The sequence below is a fragment of the Pinus tabuliformis genome, chromosome 7 (assembly GCF_031772625.1).
Source record: "Pinus tabuliformis cultivar Carrire ecotype Pingquan chromosome 7, CPIR1, whole genome shotgun sequence".
Lineage (NCBI taxonomy): Eukaryota > Viridiplantae > Streptophyta > Pinopsida > Pinales > Pinaceae > Pinus > Pinus tabuliformis.
In genome coordinates this window covers 1,388,637,507-1,388,658,705 of record NC_142293.1, presented here as the reverse complement: position 1 = coordinate 1,388,658,705, position 21,199 = coordinate 1,388,637,507, and the positions used below count along the sequence as shown (strand labels likewise).

At 32.2% G+C, this 21,199-nt stretch overlaps 1 pseudogene; it reads right to left on the bottom strand.

Annotated features, from left to right (window-relative positions):
- Window positions 1–21,199, bottom strand: part of LOC149252832 (monooxygenase 2-like) — a 208,616-nt pseudogene extending 187,417 nt beyond the window's left edge.

The window sequence follows — 21,199 nt, the reverse complement described above, 5'->3', positions numbered from 1 at the left end:
ATACTAGTGTAAATAACATATTTAGCATTAGTTACTATACACCATAATTTAATCAAGAATTTTCATAAAAAATTGAATAGGATCAAGATGGAAATAAATATACATAATTGGATGTTTTTGTTGGCATTATGACACAGATTTGGAACTATGATTATGACACAGATTTGGAACTATGACACAGGTGTTTTCCTTGATGGCAACTCACTCAGATGATTGATCACAATTCAGACTCTCAAAATGAAGAAACAAAGGTATATGCAGGTTCCTCATTGATCAAGGTGCGTGTACACGTGGGTTAGCTGACTAAAACGCACATATGGCATACACACGCACTTTCACGGTAGGAAAGGCACATACATGTTGGAAAACTTAGTTTTGCTCCGTGGTATTTGGTCCATGGTATTGGTCTAATTTATCATGTCTGAAGTGTTGACCCCAGGTATTTGGTCCAAGATATTGGTTCTAAGTGGTTTTGGTCCATGGTATTGAGTAAGGCGTAAGACTGTAAAAGGAGGAGAAGATCATTAGGCAAAGGAACTCATGCGTTGAATATCGAATGAAGAGAAAGATCTAGAATACAGGTTATTTTGTTATGGTGCATAGCTGGATCTGAATCAAGGATGAACCTTAGCACTTGAGGAAGGATAAGATCTAATGATGGGTCAAGATCTTAAGGCTTGAAGTGAAGTATCTTTGTGTGTTTTGATCTTTTATCTGAATAACTGGCACATGTTGTAGACTATAATTATGATGATTTGGGTATAATTGAAGTTTGGAATTGTTGCAAAGTTTAAATCATCATTTATAGATCTATACGTAGGATCACCTTAGAAAAGGCATGTATATACGCTAGTTCTGCATATCAAAACAACATATACATCTTAAAATTGATTTTCATATCTGTACACAGGCTCGCCTTGAGAAAAGTGCATATCTACAGAAGTTTGACACATTGAAGTAGCATATACCTAACTAAAAATGCTTTAGCTACTTCTGTTTGATGTTGCAGTGTTCTGGGTTCTGGCTTGGGTTCTGGTTACTGTTACTGTATTCTAGTCATAGCATTCTAAGAAGTGATTGATTGATTCAGTTTTGGTTGGTGCAAAGGAGATTGGTTGACGCAGATATAATTGATGGTTGATTGATGTTATTGATGGATCCAGTGTGAAAATCTATGAAATGTGGTCCCTCAAAGAAAAGAGAAGGTTGTAGCCTTCTGTAGGCCTACACCTACATACTAGTAAACACAATAGATAGTACATGAGCTAAAGGGTTGTAGCTCCCTTCCAAGAGAAGCTAGAGAATGAGAGAAGGTTTTATCCTTCTGCAGGTAGAAACCTGCATACTGGTATAAGTCTGCACTAGTACAAAAATTTTAAAAAGAGGTTTCTTATTAAAGGAAGATAGAGACGATTGTTGTAGGTGGTTTTCACCCACAATGGGCTTCCACCTTATATCTTGTGTTCATGTGTGTCATTGTCTGTTCTATTTTACTAAACCTAGTTACTCTTTATATGGTTTTGAGCACATATTAGAGATCAATATATGATGAATTAACTAAGTTATAAGTTTGAAGAGTATACGCTAGTTGCCTTACATACAGTTGCGTATACACGCAAGTTTAATTAACAGAGGTAGCGTATATAAATCTAATTATGAAAATGAAATATTATTGACTTGCTAATACTGATTCACCCCCCCTATTAGTATTATTTCCAACAATTGGTATCAGAGCCGGTCCTTCAGAAGAAGCTTGATCACTTGAAGGAAGATCTATCGTCATGAGTAACTACAAAAGAGTGGGATCCATTAGACCACCAATCTTTGATGGGAGCAACTTCGTGTATTGGAATGTAAGCACAACAGCCTATCTTCAATATCTTGGAATAGATGTCTGGGAAATCATGGAAGGAGGATATACATTTCCATCAGCAATTCCTACAGATACGACAACTAAGAAGCAATATGAAACCAATGCCAACGCTGTCAATACATTATTAGGGAGTCCGTCACAATCAGAATTTGTCAAAGTTATGCAGCTCAAAACTGCCAAAGAAATAAGGGACAAGATCATTCTAAGCTATGAAGGAGACAATCAGGTAAAATGTGCAAAACTGTAATCTCTCAAAATTCAATGTGAAACTCTTAAAATGCACAATGATGAAAGTATCACTAGTTACTTCTTATGAATAAATGAGGTTGTTAATTGCATGAAGAACTTGGGCGATGAGATAAAGAAGTTATTTTATTTGAAAATGTTTTAAGATCCTTGTCTACTAAGTTTGAATCAAAAGTATCTGCCATAGAAGAAAAGCAGGATCTTCAGACTATTACTATGACACAACTTCACGGAATCTTAACTGCTTCCGAAATGAGAAAAGGAGGTCCATCAAATATGAGAGAAGCGGCATTCAAAGCTTCAGAAAGAGAAGAATTCGATGAATCAGTACATATTTCAGAAGGAGAAGAAGAAGCAAACTTTGTCAAGAACGTTGAATGGGGTTCCGGGAGATTCAGAGGTAAACTAACTTTAAAATGTTTTTCTTGTTGAAGAGTCGGTCATTATGCTACCAAATGTCCTCATAAAGATAATCTTGATAAAGGTAAGGAGTTAGCAAAATGGAATAGAAAACAAAGTGTAAGTAAGAAGAGCTATTATACTCATGAAGATAGTGATGGTTTATCAAATAATGATGAAGATGAAAATAGTAATGATTATAGACTTCCAATGGTTTTTGAAGATGATGATTTCTTGGATCCTTTAGATGAAGATGACCTTTATAAATAAATCTCTAAACTCTTCCTATAATCCCCCTTGTTTGTGTTCCTACCCTCAACGACTTGGCCAATGGCAGCGGGTGCTATCAACCACCAAGACGTGAGAGAAAAAGATTCATTAATGAAGGATGCTCCATTCTCCACAAATATTTCTGCGTAATATGCAGCCCTTACGGGAGGGTTCATCACACAAGCACACCATAAGAATAATTTCAAAATGCACTCCAAAAGCCTTACTCCGACAAACCCCAAAACCCCCAAAAAATCCTTGAAAGCATAGAATTTGAACTTAAGAATGAATAAATATATAAATAGTAAGGCTTTCCTTTCTAGTCTTTTATCTTTAATGAATGAGCCTTTGGCTCAAATCTATTAAAATAAATAATAAAAGTTGCACACAAAAAAACCCTGACTAGTTCTCCTCATAATTTTGTGCAAAGAATAAAACAATCCATGTTGCATCAAGACAAACCTTGTTGTGTTCCTCTAGTATTCTTCTTCTTAAACACACATCACAGTTTTCAAACCCCATGATGTGTTATGAACGCATGATGTGCAACCAAAGTAGCTGCTTGGAACCCATAGATATAATGTACTTTATGGCACGAAAATTCCATTTTCTCTGAACCAGCACATTTGAATCCCATAAATGGAGTGCTTGAATAAAAGCAACACTGCTTACCAACAAGGTGCAAATACGAACCAAATTGAACAACACCTGTTCTAATTCCCTCAAGTTCATCATGACTTTGAAAACCATATTATTCTTGTTGAAAACCCCCTATTTCCAAGGAGGTTGTGGCTACCATAAGGTGAAGGTTCAAATCCTTCAAAGGTCTATGACTCCCATGGAGGGCATGGCTGCCATTCAGAATCCCTCAAATATATATGTGTGGGTCGGTATCTATGCACATATAAAATTATTGTGCAACTCTTCATTTATTTCCACTCACCAAGGGTCATGACCTACACACATTGTGTGCCCTCTGCATATCCCTTCTGCCATTACAGATTATTTTTCTTCCTCATTTTATTTATTTATTTTTAAACTTTTTTCCATTTTCTTTTCATTTTAATTTGTTTTTGTGTTGTTCCCTACAAATGGGTGTTTCTTTGGTATATTGTATACAAACGTATTTTTAGGAAGACAAATACCCCTATCACTTTGTGGTATTCATGGTTATTTGCTGGGAAATTTGGCTTTATAAATTTCATTTTAATACACATTTATTTTTTTATTATTATGAATTGAATTATATATATAATAGATATATTCTTACTATTATTATTTTAATTTTAATAGTTTGGAAAGTGCATGTGGTGAGGGTGTTTTCTGGTTTATGAATTTAATATTTTCATGATTCACTTTTATAGAAGTCAAAATGAAATTTAATTAAAATCAACTCTATTTTCATTAATGGATAAATTCATCATGAATAATATAAGCAACCAAAGAGATTCACTTCCAAATGAAGCACTTAATTAGACAAGTTGATTGAAGAAAAAAATAGTGTGAAGTCATGTTGAGCTTGAAAAACCCCATAGGAAAAATTTGGGGACCCTAAGTTTTAATTTATTTGCTAAAAGAGACTATTTTAACTTATCTTGAGCTTAGTTTGTCTCACCCTGCACCTTAATTATTTGTCTTTATAGTTAAGTTAGACAAACTTTGATGTTTTACTTAATTAATTTTGATTTGTTTCTTTCCTTATTATTTATTCATAAAATGAGATTTTGTTTCATCCCTTTAAATTCAATTTCCTTTGTTGTAATTCTTTTATATCAAACATTGTATTGAAATCGGGCTTCTTCTATTCATGTTTTCTCGAGCTTGATCTATAATTATCAAATAAGGACCCTTATTTTCCTTTACCATCATATCATTATTCGATCTCCTTATAAAACTTGATTCTCAAATTTGGTATTTCTTTCATGTCCATAAACTCCTTAAATTCCACTCCTCTCCTCAAACTCTTTTCTTCGATCTTTTACACTTATTTAAATGTTCATTACTTTCTTTCAAACATTGAACTTATTGAAATTTTCCTTCGTCCAATCTGGAAACCACAACTAATTTCCAAATAAGATCTTTTCTTCCCTTATTCACCACCCTATTTCAAAATTAGGCCCAATTTGAAGATCACTCTTCCTCATTCATTTTGGTCCTTTTATATTTCCAAATCAAGCTAAATTCCAAAATTAGGGTCCTTGTTACTAGCAATTATATTTGAGTTATATTTTAAATTTAGAGTTATGTTTCTTATTTTCTTCTTTTGCTTTCAAGATACATTTTTCAATTTTTTTTTTTTCTTTTTTTCTGCTTTCAAACATTGTTCCTCATCTATACCTTAATTTGTACATCAAGCCTAATCTTTGAATTGAGGATCCGCCATTCCTTCATAGCCAAACTTTCTACAAATTTCCAAATTGGGCTCAATTTTGGAATTTGGGTATTTTCGTACCTTCCTCTTTCAAACCTTCTTCTATTTGGCATTAATGACATTAACATAAAGTTTCCAAATTAGGTCCTTCTACCATCCACATCAAAATTCAAACATTTTGGTCTAACTCTGAAACATAGAAAAAGGAAAAAATATATTTATAAGCCAATTATGTATCCAAAATATTCAAAGGAATTAGCTTGATTAAATCATTGATTTTATTTGGATAACCATGTGCACATTTTTCTAGGCATACTAACATAGAAGTACCTTTACATATTAATTACCCTTATAAAAATAGCACTTGACATTTAAGAAAGGAGTTTGAGTAGTATTGAGGAGAGTTTAAATGAACAGAGGAACCTCAAGTTCAAGAGAGAGTTTGAATCAAGAAAAGGAATCAAAGCCACCTAAGTTGTACGAAATGATGGAAAATTCAACCAAAAGGTGAAATTGAATGGCAAAGAATAAATTATTAACAATTAAAATTAAATTCTCATGAGTACAATAACAGTATCAAAGCCATGAATTTGTGGTACTGGCCATAGCCTTCAGCGTTGTATAGAGTCTATCACATATATGTTGCTAGGTCTAAAATTCCATGTTGATCATTACCCATTACATTTCCTATTTTTGGTAAGATTTTTTTATAGCTCTGTCATTTTGTTACCTCTATCTGCAACCATTTCTCTATGTGTGTGCAATTTTGAATTACCTATTTCTACTATATCCAACCCTAGGTGTTCTACAACACATAATCTTCTATTGTATCCAACCCTAGGTGCTCTAGAAAATGACATAATGAAAACCACAAAACCAATTTAAAATGAAGAAGAAAAAGAAGAAAGAATAAAAAAGAATAAAATGAGGAATAAAAAATAGTTTTCAAAGGGATCCACAGAGGGTGTTTCTAGGGTGGGTGAAAAAAATTAAGTGTAGGGATCTCATACTTATCTGAGAATCGCTATAGACCATTGTTCCCTCATGTCATTTGCTGCATATTCATCTATTAGGTCATAGACACATTATCCATTCATATACAAGTAAAAACATGCTGAGATCCATTCATAGTTGATACCATAAAATGTACATGTAACTAGCATAATAGGGACATAAATTCAATAAACATATCAGCTATCAAAATCCATAATTATCACTCAGGAATATGTGCCCCCACAAGAGGGACATGTTCCCTGTGTAGAAAGGGTTTCAACAAGGGTTTGTTCTTCATTGTAGCAGCGTTAGAATATTGTATGAATAATATCAATGATATGGTTTATCTGCCTTGGGAAGAGGCCAAATAATACCATCAATTATCTTATTCGTCCTCAAAGTTAAATTGATAAATTGATAGTTTGAGAACAACTGTCATTTTGTGAACAGGGTGCATGATACCCATGTACCTCATTTCAAATTCCTTTGCAAGGTCCTCCTTGCAAGATTTGATCAACTGCTCATCACTAGTTAAAATAAAATTATCAACATATAAGACAATAATAAGCAATTTATATTCTATCTAGATGTGATGAGGTTTACATCCACTTCACTTATGGTGAAGCCCAAACCGGTGAGATAACTATCCATATTGGTGTGCCAATCATGAGGTGCTTGTTTGAGATCGTACAATGCTCACTTGAGTCTCCACACATGAGACTCTTGATCAAATGTCTCAAAAACTTTTTTTGATCTATGTACACCTTCTCCTTAATAACCCCATTGGGAAATGTTGTTTTTACCGGATGAGTACCTTAACTACAAGAGAAAAGGTCTCATCACAATCAATTCCAGCAACTTGACAGTACCCCTTGGCCACAAATCTGGCCTTATCCTTCTCTATGCTTCTGTTTGTTGTCTGCCTCACCTTGAAGATCCATCTCAAACCCACTATTAATTTATATGATGGTCTTGGGACCTTTTCCTAAACAATGTTCTTTGCAATGGATTCATATTCCTCCACCATTGCATCAACCCATATAGGTTTCTCTATTTCTTCCTCAAATAGGATGGTTGAATCTCTATAAGCTCAGTCATAAGAGCCATGTAGCTAGTGTACCTCTCAGGTGACCTCCTTTTCTTATGAAAATTTGAAGGATACCCCACATTATCCCTTGCATCCTTCACAGGTCTATCAACTTCCTTAGTTCTTTTTTTTCCTTCTCTAGAGATTTTTCTTTAGTGAATGTCTCCACTCTCTACTCCACAATTTGTGGTTGCTCTACAAATTCTTGAGGTTCCTCTTTTGGAGCTAAAATCTCATCTTTTGGTGGGATCTAATGTTCCCTGTCAAGAGAGCACCACATAGCTTTCTCCTCATCAAAATTTACATCCCTTCGCACAACTATTATTATGAGTGATGACAAGTACACATGTTAGTTGTGGGGAGTTTCTGTGTAACCCACAAATACCCCAAATTTTGTGGTCGACTAAATCTTATTCCTTGATTCTTTGGAGACATGGAAGTAAACAGAGGCTCCAAAAATATTGAAGTGTGACACATCCGGCTTTGTTCCCAAGAAAGCCTCCTCCGGTGTAATGATGCCAAGAATCTGATGAGGACTTCAGTTCTGCAAACAGACTGTTGTGTTGCATGCGTCAACCCACAAATGCAAAGGTAGTCCTTGGTCGTGCAAAATCACCCTCGTTGCTCCCAAAATGCTATGGTTCTTTCTCTCAACCACCTCATTCGGATGTGGGTTGTGGGGTGTTATCAACTCTCGTCAAATGCCTTGTTTCACACATAAATTTTTAAATTCATGAAACACATACTCACCTCCATTATTTCTCTAGAGAGCCTTCACCTTCTTGCTGGTTTCTTTCTCAACCAATGCCCTGAATTCTACGAACTTGAAGAATGTCTCATCTTTCTTCTGCATGAAGAGATCCAACACTTATGTGAGAAGTCATCAATAAAAAAGAAAAAACATGTGTCTTTGGTAGTGGAGGCTATCGAGAAAGGTCCACAAACATTATAGGAGATCCTTTCTTGTATTGCATGCACTTTTTTGTCCCGATCATGGAATGCAGATTTTATGTACTTCCCCAAAGTACATCCTTTGTATACATCTTGTTCCTCAAGTGCTCCTTTAGGGAGGCTAGTGGGTATTTTTTGTATAATATTCAAGGTGCCATGATGCAAAAGGCCAAGTCTTATGTGCTAAATTTCACCTACATTGCGGCCTTGTAATTTCTTTTCCTCAGTGCTTAATGCAACACAATCTTCCAAATCTAACTTATATAGATTCTTCACACAAACCTCAATCTTCTTCACCTGTCCCGTGGCTGTGTGCCTCAAGAATGCTTTTCCTTTGTTGAAGATCATGCCGTAACCACGGTCTTCCAAAATTACAACAGAGATGAGACTTTTCTTTAGGCCTAGAACAAACATGACATCCCTAAGCCTGAGAGGGGAACCTGACTCCCTCTGAAAGGTGACTATATCCATACTGGTCATGTTGTACCTTCCATCATCCCCTATCTCGATGTGCATCTGGAGATATTTCTCCTCTAGGTCACTGAAAAAATCTCTACACCCTGTCATGTGGAACAATGCACCTAAGTCCAAGTACCACACACTCCCCATCACTGTGTTGGACATGCATGCGATAAGGGTAAAGTCAAGGTCGAACTGTGACTGCTCCTCCTAAGGTATTCTTGCTTGCCTTTTCCTGTGGGCACGTCGTGGCATAGTGCTTGTATTCATGACAATGGAAGCATTTAATTTGTGACAAATCTTTCTTCTTTCCCCCTTAGCTGGATTCTGGTTTGGTTTGAGATTTCTTCCCTTTTCCCTTCTTTCCCTTTCCAACCAATGCAAACTTTTCTTCATCCTTTCCCTTGGATGAGGTCCCATCTTCGATATTCTGCCTTATTTCCTCTTATACCAAATCATACCATAAGTTTTGCCTATTCGGTAGTTTCTCTCTCTCATTCACTTAATCTTAATAACTATGCCAACGCTTGAGAAGGCCCAGAAGGGATATGCTTACTAAGTCTCCTTTGAAAAAGTAACACCAACATGAACTTGTGTGAACTTCCTCAGACATTGTAGGAAAAAGTCATTCTTCTACATCTTGATGTTTCAAAGTTTATCCTTGAGCACCAAATTCTTATGGTCATTACAATTTAATTGTACCCAAGTTGTCTGCTAATGTGGAAATTCAAATTCTCTCAATTTAATCAAGGCAAAATCAAATTGAGAATTTCTTCCTACATTTTTCAACAATCCTTTAGGTGAATCTAATCCATGTTTCTAATCCAACACAACAATGTGCTAATAATAACAATGAATGAAGTTAAGTAGCGTTCAAAATAAATAAAATAATCAAAAAACACATATTAAATAACAATTTATGGAGACCCTTCAAAGTACTTTAACTATGTTACCACCTATCCACATTCATCGAAAGTGCCTCCATTGCTCCTCTTACGATGCACACCTCTGTTGTCGGCCTCCAATGCCCTAAATCCCATTAGTTGTTGCCAACCTCCATCGCTCTGCTTCTCGAAGAGCCCATCAATAGCATAAGGACAAACCCCTAATCCTTTACCTTTTTTACTAGCGCCTCATATTAAAAATTTTAAGACAAAAGATTCATTTTGTCTTAACAATTTGTCTTAAAATTCCACTCTATGTAGTAGTGTCGAATGCAATGACATACAAGTTGTATCTAATCATATCAACAAAGATTGAAGGGAGAAAAGAGTAATTAATGTATGGGAAATCTTGCGAGGGAAAATTTTCACGTTCTACAGAGTTGCCTACCCCAACAAAATGAAGAGCCCAACAAGTCGTTGTCTTTATATAAGATAACGTGAATGGAAATTGAACTAGCAGTGTTGTTATATGCATGATATAGTACTAGCCCGCAAGCTGGAGGACTTAGGGTGCACTTCAAAGTCAATTTCGTAGTTGTTAAATAATATTTTCTTAAATTGATATTTTTTTTGTATTAATTTTTAATTGTCTTAAATGAGTTTCGTCTTAAGTGGCCACTGTCTTAAATATAAATTTGTCTTAAAATATTTTTGTCTTAAAATATTTTTGTCTTAAATATAAAGTGTTGTCTTAAAATAATTTTGTCTTAAATTATTTTTGTCTTAAAATAAAGTTTTGTCTTAAAATATTTTTGTCTGAAATTGTTTTTGTATTAAAATATTTTTGTCTTAAACTGTTTTTGTCTTAAATATAAAGTTTTGTCTTAAAATATTTTTGTCTTAAACTAATTTTGTCTTAAATTCAAAATTTTGTCTTAGAATATCTTTGTCTTAAGTTGTTTTTGTCTTAAATACAAATTTTTGTCTTAAAATATTTTTGTCTCAAACTGTTTTCGTCTTAAATTTTATATTTATGAAAATTCAATTGATATTAAATTCTAATGTAAAATAATTAAAATAAAAAATGATTTTAAGACAAAATATTTCTTTTGCCTTAAAAAATTGTCTTAAAAGTGCCCTTGGTGTCGTAGTGTGGGGGTGGAGCAGGTGTGTGGGGTGAGAGTTGTAGGTCAAGACACGCATGAGTTGTTGGCTGACAGATTCACTCTAATGCCTTTCGTGACCTGCTCTAGTCTATTCTAGATCACTTAGGCACATATGACAAGATCATAAAGGAATACCACGAGCTTTTTATCTCCATGCTAAATAAACTCCATTACTTTCAATACCATGTTAAAGAAAGGATTGTGGTTGTTTGGCGGTGTCAAAATACGATTACAAAAAAGGTTGAGAAGTTAGAAACATGGCTAGCTCACTTTGAGCAACATGTTTAGTGTTCATATTGCCCCCCTCCCCGTCTAGGGACATGGCCAAACAATCCATCGTCAATTACTTGTCATGATTAAACATGGTCACATGTGTTATTTTGGTTTTTTTTGTCTTTTGGTGATTTTGGCGTGTCAGCCTTTGGACCTCTAATTTGTCTTTGCTTTTATTTTTTTCTAATATGGTGATAGTAATGGTCAACAAGTCCGGTAGGGGTGACACTATTTGAATTTTGATAACTATGTAGTCTCGTTTTGATTAGTGAATAGATCCTTGAGTTACAAAAACAAAAAACAAAAAAAAAAGGTTATATGCATACTTTATTCATTATGATTAACTTTTCTAACTTATATATATATATATATATATATATATATATAAGTCTATAAATTAAATACACGAGACATTCTTATTTCATTTTTATTTTACTCTTGAATTTGACTAGTTCTTCTAGTTTTATCATTTATTGGAACCCCGAATTTTAAAACGAAATTTTGATATAATTAGAAAGTAGCTCTTCTCCACTCTACTTCAATTCCTACTTTTACGTTATTATTCAAAGTTACAATGTATGATAATTTTTAGAAAAACTAAAGAAGCATTAATAAATATTGTTTATGCATCTATTTTTTAAAACAAGAGAAATCTATGAGATGGTCAATGGTTGAATGATTAATCAGAAAGAAATGCAAGAAAATCCCTCACAAACAAGGAAAACTTTAAGAACCCCCCCTAAATTTACATGTAAAATAAATGGGCGAATCTCCATGGTATATAGGAAAAATGGAAGGCCATTTTATCAATAATATTATATGTATATATAATTTTTTGGCGAATCTCTCACAAGGCACGGTAAATATTTTACTCAATTATAAAATCTTGTGTTTATTGAATACGTAAATGAAATCATTGCATTTCTTTAAAATATCTTTTGAAATCAAAATTACTGAAATTACATATCAATAACCTAGTGGGTGTAGGATAAAATTCACCTGTTCCATTCATAGAAAGCATGAGAAAAAACCTAATACTATATATAAAACCAAGAAAATTTCAAGTTCATCACTTCTAGGGACCTCGTAACCACCCTCCCAATACACAAGTATGTCCCTGTTTGCAATTAGAAAAATTACCCAAATTACAATCTGTTTACTCCAGCATATGTTGGAAAGTTATAGAAGGATGACTAGTGCAATCAATCCATTCCTTTTAGCCCTAGATTTGTTTCAGTTTAAAATAGAAGTATACAAATATACTTGTCCAATGTCTATGCTTTAACCATTCACCTTAAGATGGTTTTACAATATAATTTCCTAAGTCCATTTAATATCTTCATTATCATAAAAACCAACCTATATCCATCTTAACTCGACATCTACTACTCTTAGGGGGATGAAATCTATTTATCCCTCTGAGCACTTGGTAGACCCAGAATTAAGCTGGATCTAAGATGATAGAATTTCCCCTTTAAATAATCTATGCTCACATGAATACCATGGTATTACCATGGGTCAAGACCATCGGTTATCATAAACCTGGAGCTTAAAAATTACTATCAGTAATTTATAAAAATTAATAAAATTAATAGTTGATTTTTATTTTATTTTTTATTTTAACCAAGCTAAAATGTTTAACATACATTAAATCACAGCATCCATTTTTACTCTTGATCGGATCAAATATTTTTTCACTCTGTGCTAGTTTGCATATCACGATATTTGATACCCCTCGGGGGTTAGTAGATCCAGAGTAAAGATGGATCTATGCTGGTTTAATTCCCCCATTTAAATAGGCTACATTCCAATTGAATACCATGGGTCAATACCATGTGCCATTTTGGTGAATACCATGGGTCAATACCATGTGCCATTTTTATTTTTATTAATACTTATACTAGGGTTAATAATGTTTTTTTTCATTGTATTAATAACAATCTAGTCCATGGTATTTGTCCCATAGTATTTTGCCAATAGGTTTCACCTAAATATAATGCATTTTTTTATTGTCCTTAAATATAAGGTGACTTATGGATTAAATATAAAAAATATTTTATTGGTTTACCATACCTCTCGTTTATTTATATTTTTATTAATTTACGATACCTTTTTTATAAATATGGTATTTGGCGCATAGGATTCACTTAAATAAAAGCTCTTTCCTGAGCCTTCATAAATAGAACGAGGGTTATGGACTAAATATAAAAAGAGGTTTTATTTATTTACCATGCATCTAGTTTATTTATATTTTTATTTATTTACCATACCTTTTGAGTAAGTATAAAAAGATGTTTATTTATTTACCATACCTCCACTTTACTTATATTTTTATTTGTTTACACCGTTGCATTCATATAAAGTGACTTATGGAGTAAATATAAAAAATGTTTGATTTATTTACCATACCTCTCATTCATTTATATTTTTATTAATTTACCATACCTCTTTTATAAGTATGGTATTTCGGCCTTTGGCCCATAGGATTCACTTAAATAAAAACTATTCTTGAAAATGGGCGAATGGATTCACTTAAATAAAACCTATTCTTGAAAATGGACGAATGGAAGGTTGTAACTCCTAATTTCAAAGGCTAAATTTACCTTTTTTTACCCTCTCCCTTAAAATAAGGTGGGCTATTTGAGGTGATTTGTAAAAATGTACTATGATACAAAATATTCGCCCACTAAAAATTTAAAACCCCTTAATTTCGTCAAAGGGCAAACCTTCGCCCCTAAAATTTTCTATGCTCACAAATTTCACATTATTAGTTGCCTAGGCAAGAATTTAACATCATGTTAAATGACATGCTAAATTGATCATTGTGCATTGTACTAAACAATTTGTAATTTAGTTGTGACATCCATTTAGTTGTATATGCACATAATGTAAATATGATTTGAACAAGTCTACCAAAGTTACTACTTCATAACTCTATTACATTTTTTTTTGTTTTAGGAAAATATAAGTTGTCAAACTTTGTCATATAAATATCAGTACCATTTCTTTCTGTAAAATAATTTCATAGAATAATGATTTTAACTTACACATACGAAAAATATATATTAATCTATTCCAGACTATGCTAATATCAATTTAAATCTTTCATGGTATGCTTTATATGTAGCGCTTGTAGCTTCTATATGCAAATTTTATAGCAACATAATTCTTAATTTTTAGTTGCAGTGACTAGATTACTAAAAACTTGTTAAAGAAAGTAATCTACAAGATTAATATTTGAAATCAATGCAAGCTATTTTTCTAATTATACTGCCAAAACTATTCTATCAAATTAAATATACTACCAAAAATATTCTATCAACTTAAAGTCCAAAAGTTAAAAATCTGAAACGCCTATTCCAAAATAGGGCTGTGTGTTATAATATTTATAAAATTAAAAAGCAAGTTCTAGAATCATGTAGTACATGGGGGAAAAGTGTTCCTAATAAAGAGAAAACGACATAGTGGGAAGCTATTGTTAGTAAAAAGTAATTGCCAGGTTGGAATTGAACAAAGATGTTGAACATTTCTTGTGACAAAGTAACTCACTCAAGAGATTGCACCTCAACACTTGTACTCATTCTATTTATTTACTACAGACGACATTATTTTTAACTCTTTTTTATTTTTATTTTAAAGGGGAACCGACAAACTTACACATCCCCTCATACAATGTTGTAGAATGAGACTCTCGACTCAATGATCTTGGGGGCCCAAATAAAAATATAGTTAATTAACCCACTCGAGTCTTATCTAACCACCCATACTTTGAACAAGAATAAGAAGCAATGAAAGAAAAAGTATAGAGAAATAGAGTTAATAACAAAATAGGTAAGGAATGTGACCAAGACATCTATTTTATCAATTTTTTCTCGAGTAGCATTTTTTTATGCAAAATTTTATATTTTAATTGGAACTTAGTACTCTACCATAACATACTTTCAAAGTTTGTGAAACAATTCCAATTTTATCACATTGGTATTCAAATATATATATATATATATATATATATATATATATATATATATATATGTTATCTATCTATATCGTAAGCTTGAATTGATATGAGTCACTGCAAATTATTAGGAAAAGGCATTCTCACATCACTTAACCAATATTTTATATCTTAACATTTATTTGTTTTCAACCAATCAGTAAAATTCCATAGAAAAGGCATAAGTCTTTACAAACGAGGAATTGGTCTAAACTTTTTTATACATATCCTTTAATACTAACATTTCATAGTAATAAATATTTATTTGGTTGTGTCCAAATTTGTTTTCTTGTTTTAGTTGCATCACTTTGACTTTGCATGCAAAATGCATTATGGATATCCAATCATTCAATCATTCGATACTCACAAATAATATTATGGAGAGGGACAAACATTATATGCTCTATGGATACATACATATATAGAATAAATTTTTGTGGGATTAAGAACAAAAAATTGTTTATATTTGCGTTGATTATTTTTTATAGCATCATTTCTCCTTACATGTACTATGTTCTCTTTTTTTTGTAACGTATATATTTTTATGTATATAGATTTTCATTTACATGTATTATTAGTTGAGATTTATTTATAGGTGTCCTTCTTTTGAGAAAGGTAACCTTTGTTTAACTTGAGTAAATAATTTTTATTTGTATTTATTTATATTTTTATGATTAAAATTTTTGTTTCTTTCATTTACTATTTACAAAATAGATAATTTCGTCAGGGAATCTTTTAACTAAATCTAATTCAAACAACAACCATATAAAATTGTCTCTTTTTTCCATTTATTATGAATAGAAAAGGGTATTCATTCTCATTGTTATCTATTTCTCTACACAAGATTTTTAGTAATAACAATGATATTACCTTAGAAGAAAATGTCACTATTATATGAAATGATTATATTTTTATCAAAGTAATTTTATGATTTCTTAATAATATAATAGCATCCCCTAAATTAATAATACAAAAGTTATATGCATACTTCCTTTATTCATTATGATTAAACTTTCTTATATATATATATATATATATACCTTTTAATTTTATCATATATTGGAACCCTCGTTTTTATATTCAAATTTTCATATAATTAGAAAGAAGTTCTTCTCCACTCTACTTGAATTCTTACTTTTCTATTATTTTTCAAGGTTACAATGTATGATAATTTTTAGAAAATGAAAGAAGAATTAATAAATATTGTTTATGCCTCTATTTTTTAAAACATGAGCAAGTTATGAGATGGTCAATGGTTAGGCAAAAATAACTCCAACAAAATCCCTCACAAATTTCACATTACTGGTACCTACCTAGAGCTTAACACATCATGTTAAGTGACATTCCAAATTGATCATTGTGCATTGTACTAAACAATATGTAGTTAGGTTGTGACATTCATTTAGTTGTATATGCCACTCAATTATAAGATTTTATTTTTTGAAAAATTTAAATTGTCAAATTTTGTCATAATATGAATAAAATTGTGTTTTGTAAAATAATTTCTTAAAATAATCATTTTAACTTACATATATGAAAAATGTATATTAATCTATTCCATATTATACTAATATTTATAGCTAATAACTTCTATAAGCATATTTTGTAGCAACATAATCCTTAGACTACACTGCAATTGTTAATGAAAGAGATTAAACTACTCTACAATTGATAATGAAAGAGATTAAACTAATTTGCACTTGTTAAAAAGAATAGAGTACAATATTAATTTTTAAAATCAATCCAAACCATTTTTATAATTATACTACATAAAATATTCTATCAAAGTAAAGTCCAAAAATGAAAAATCTTTTGAATTATAATATTTATAATAATGCTACAAAATTAAAAACAAGTTCTAGAATCATTTAATACACGATGGAAAAGGGTTGCTAATAAAGAGAAATTGGCATTGTGGAAAACTATTGTTAATTTAAAGTAAATGCCAAGTTGGAATTGACCCAGTCAAGAGATTGCACCACAACCCTTACGCGACAAAACTATTACATGAGTATATTATGATTGAGCACATTCTTAGAATCGCCCACCAACAATGTTTAATTAAAACAAACATTTTTAACAACACATAACAGTTTTAACTACACATAACTGATTTTGATACAAACGCATAGAGAATAAAGTTTTGTGGGATTGAGAACCAAAAAATGTTTATATTTGCATGGAGTATTTTGATCTTTATCTTTTATAACATCAATTTTCCTTATATGTACTATGTCATTTTTTTAAAATATATATTTATGTATATAGATTTTCTTTTGAAATTTATTTATAGGTTTCCTTATTCTCAGAAAGATAACCTTTGTTTAACTTGAGTAAATAATTTGTATTTGTGTTTATTTATAGATTTATGATTAAAATTGTTTTTTATTTCATTTATTATTTATAGAATAGATAATTTTCTTCCTGGAATCTTTTAACTAAATCTAATTCAAACAAAAACCATATAAAAATGATAGTTCTTGTTTTTCTTTTTCCGTTTATTATGTATAAAAAAAAAAAATTCATTCTCATCATTATTTATTTTGCTACACAAGTGTTTTAATAATAACAATGGTATTACCTTAGATGAAAATATCAATATCATATGAAATGATTATATTTTTATGACAATTGATTTTGTGATTTCTTAATAATATAATACCATCCCTAAATCAATAATACAAAAGTTATATGCATACTTCCTTTATTCGTTATGATTAAATTTTCTATCATATATATACATATATATATACACAAAAAAAATTAATATTTAAAATTAATCCAAACCACTTTTCTAATTATACTACCAAAATTATTTTATGAAACTGAAATCCAAAATTTTAAAAGCGTATTTGAAATAAGGCTTTGTGAGTTATAATATTTATAATAATCCTACAAAAAAAAAAAACAATTTTTTACAAAATCAAAAATAAAATTTATAATAATCCTACAAAAATTGAGTTATAATATTTATAATAATCTTACAGAATTAAAAATAATATTTATAAGTAGCAGAATACCTAGGACATTGTTTGGAATGCCAGCTCGTAAAAGAAGAGCACCAGCACCCAACAGGATTGCTTCACCCACTACCTATTCTAGAATGGAAGTGGGAGACAATATCTATTGATTTCATTACTGGACTGCCTAAAACAAAAAAGCTAAACAACTCTATCATGGTGGTGGTAGATAAACTGAGCAAATCTGCTCATTTCATACATGTACAATCAACTTATAAAGTAGTGCAAATTGCTAACATTTTTATGCAAAATATTTTTAAGTTGCATGGCTTACCTAAAATGATCATCTCTGACCGAGATGTAAAATTTACGTCAGCTTTTCGTAAGGTCCTGCTTGAGGGATTGGGAACCCAATTACATTTCTATACCACGTATCATCCTCAAAGGGATGGTTAGATAGAAAGAGTAAATCAAGTTGTCAAAGACATGTTGTGAGCCTATGTAATGCAACAACCATCTAAGTGGGAGGACTACTTGCATTTAGTAGAATTTTCCTACAACAATGGGTACCATACATCCTTATGGATGAGCCCATTTGAAGTATTATACGGGTGTAAGTGCATAACACCTTTGAGTTGGAGTGGCCCAGAAGACAAACTAATGTTGGGACTAGATATGCTGGAAGAGATGGAAAAGATGGTGAAAAGTGTGTGAGCTAATTTAAAGGCTGCTCAAGACTGGAAAAAGAACTTTGCTAATCGGAAAAGGAGCTTCCAAGAGTTTCAAGTAGGGGAGCATGTGTACATTCAGGTTAAGGCCAAGAAAATCACCTTGCAATGGACCAGATGTGCTAAGCTAGCACCCCGATTCTGCGGGCCTTTCCAGATTTTAGCTCGAATCAGGCCAGTAGCATACCAGCTCGCTCTACCCAGTCACATTCATGTACACAACATTTTTCATGTTTCTTTACTTAAGAGATATATTTATGATGCTAAACATATAATAAATTGGCAGGACATTCAGGTGAGTTAGAAAGTCGAATCTCTCAAAACAATCTATTGTAGACATATATACAAATGTATAGATATATACACACGCAAAAGTAAAATAAGTTTAATAGTTGAATGAAATTCTTTTCAAGCTATGTCTAAAATTCTTTTATTTTGACAATTAGGTCAAACTAGAAGGAGGATTCCTAGTAGAGCCAATGGGTATACTCGGTTGGAGAGAAGTAATGATGCAGAGACGAGTGATCACCCAACTTAAAATTTAGTGGTAGCATTATGGGCCTGAAGAAGCCACCTAAGAAGATGAGCGGACCATGAGGGAGGCCTATCCAAGGTTGTTTCCCATAGAGGAACATCGGGACGATGTTCAATCTTGGGGGAGAAGATGTGATGTCCCCTATGAATGTGAATATTTTTTTTACTACAAGTAAAACAAACTGGAACTGATTTAAGTTTATGTAATTAGAAATTATGTTTTAATTGATTAAAAGAAATTTAGTGTTGGAAATATGGCAAGGAAACAAATTGTTATAATTTCATGAGAAGATATATGTCAGGAGGGTGATGGACTTAGTTCTCAAGAAATAGTTAGGTTGGGCAGTTACCAACCCTAACTACTCCTATGAAAAATCCATCCCTAAAAGATCAAGAGGATGGGAGGTGGGGGCATCTGTGATCAAGGAAAGGAGGAGTAAGAAAAGAGAAAACTGTGTTGTAGAGACAGACAGACAAAGCAGTGGATAAGTCTGGTTAGGACCAGATATCTACTGCTGTTGAAGAAATTACATAGGACCGAGTAGCTCAGGGGGAGACTGAGGGTGTTGTAGCGCAAGTCTTAAGGTTGGGAGGCAAATCGAGTTAAAAGGTTTATAAGCAGTTCAACAAGCCATATAAGTTTACATCTGGAATATTTTGCTTAGCTATTATCAACAATATTATGTTGCCTAATATTAGAAATAGAATGCTAAATTTCAAATATAGTCACATATATGAATAAGTAATTAAAGATACTATTAACACTGTGCATGTATGTACTGAAAACTTTTAAGTTCATAAGTCTTCAATATGAGATAGAATTCGAAAAACCTTAAGAGACAACACTAAATTCCTTACTAGAAGATTTCTCAGATAGCAACATAATTAATATTGGCACGATACAGGTAGGAAAATAAAACTTGACAGAGAATCTAAGCATAAGTTAAAGTTGAGATTAAATCTTTAATATAAAGGAATAGCAATAAATAGACAAGTGCCTTCGTTTCTTTAATACCAGAGAACCTTTCACAATATTAAGACAAAACACATAACCCTAGTTTAATCAAGTGGAATCCCCAGAGCTGGGTACTGATAAATGAACTCGAATCTAGTGCATTAGTAGGGAAGTATGCAAACAATAGGAATTGTAAGTATTATAGCCATAAGGGTTGGCTTTAACTACGAGAGGGAAAGCTAAAAACATGAAAACCTTTAACAAAAAATGAAATAGCCTGTGAGATAGAATACATCATTATCAAAATGAGAAGAAACAGAGTAATATAATCTCAAAGCGCGAAAGACCACTCATAGCATTCTTTTTAGTACAGGTGACAAGTAAATAAATGAGCCTATAGGACTCCGCGAGACTTGCATAAATAGTAACAGTAAATTTACATTATCCAAAGATAGAAATAGTTCTTCAGAATTTACAGTTCAGGAGGAAAAAGTTACCCATCCATACTTTGTAACCGAAACTCTGGGTCGAGTCGGCTTAAACATGCAAATAGTTTGATTACAGTAGTAACCCTTAAATCAAAAGAACAGTTACAATACTTTCGAAAAGAGCAGAGAACTCAGGACCAGCTTCCCATAATATGAATACATATTCTCAAGGGCTAGAGACTCAGGCTCTCATTAAATAAAGAATCGAATAACAAGCTCAGCCTAGCTAAAACCTAGAAATTCGAAGTTATAACAATACTACCGCTATGCTATCTTAAACATGCGACACAAAATTCATAAGACTAGGGGCAAGCCCTTCTATCTTTGCTAGATATATCAATATCAAGCTCATACCCGTTGGAAATCGAAAAGAGATTTCGGAGTTTCGATAGTCGGAGCCAGGCCACCCGAAACTGCACCTGCAAACCCTGTCAATAAGGCTAGTTTAGAAATGCTAGCAAATGAATTAAAATACCGAAACACATTTAAATGACGCCTTAAGGTGGAATTTATTACCTGGACTATCATAGAACACTTCCAGCATCCCTGTAGACATGCCCAAAGCCAT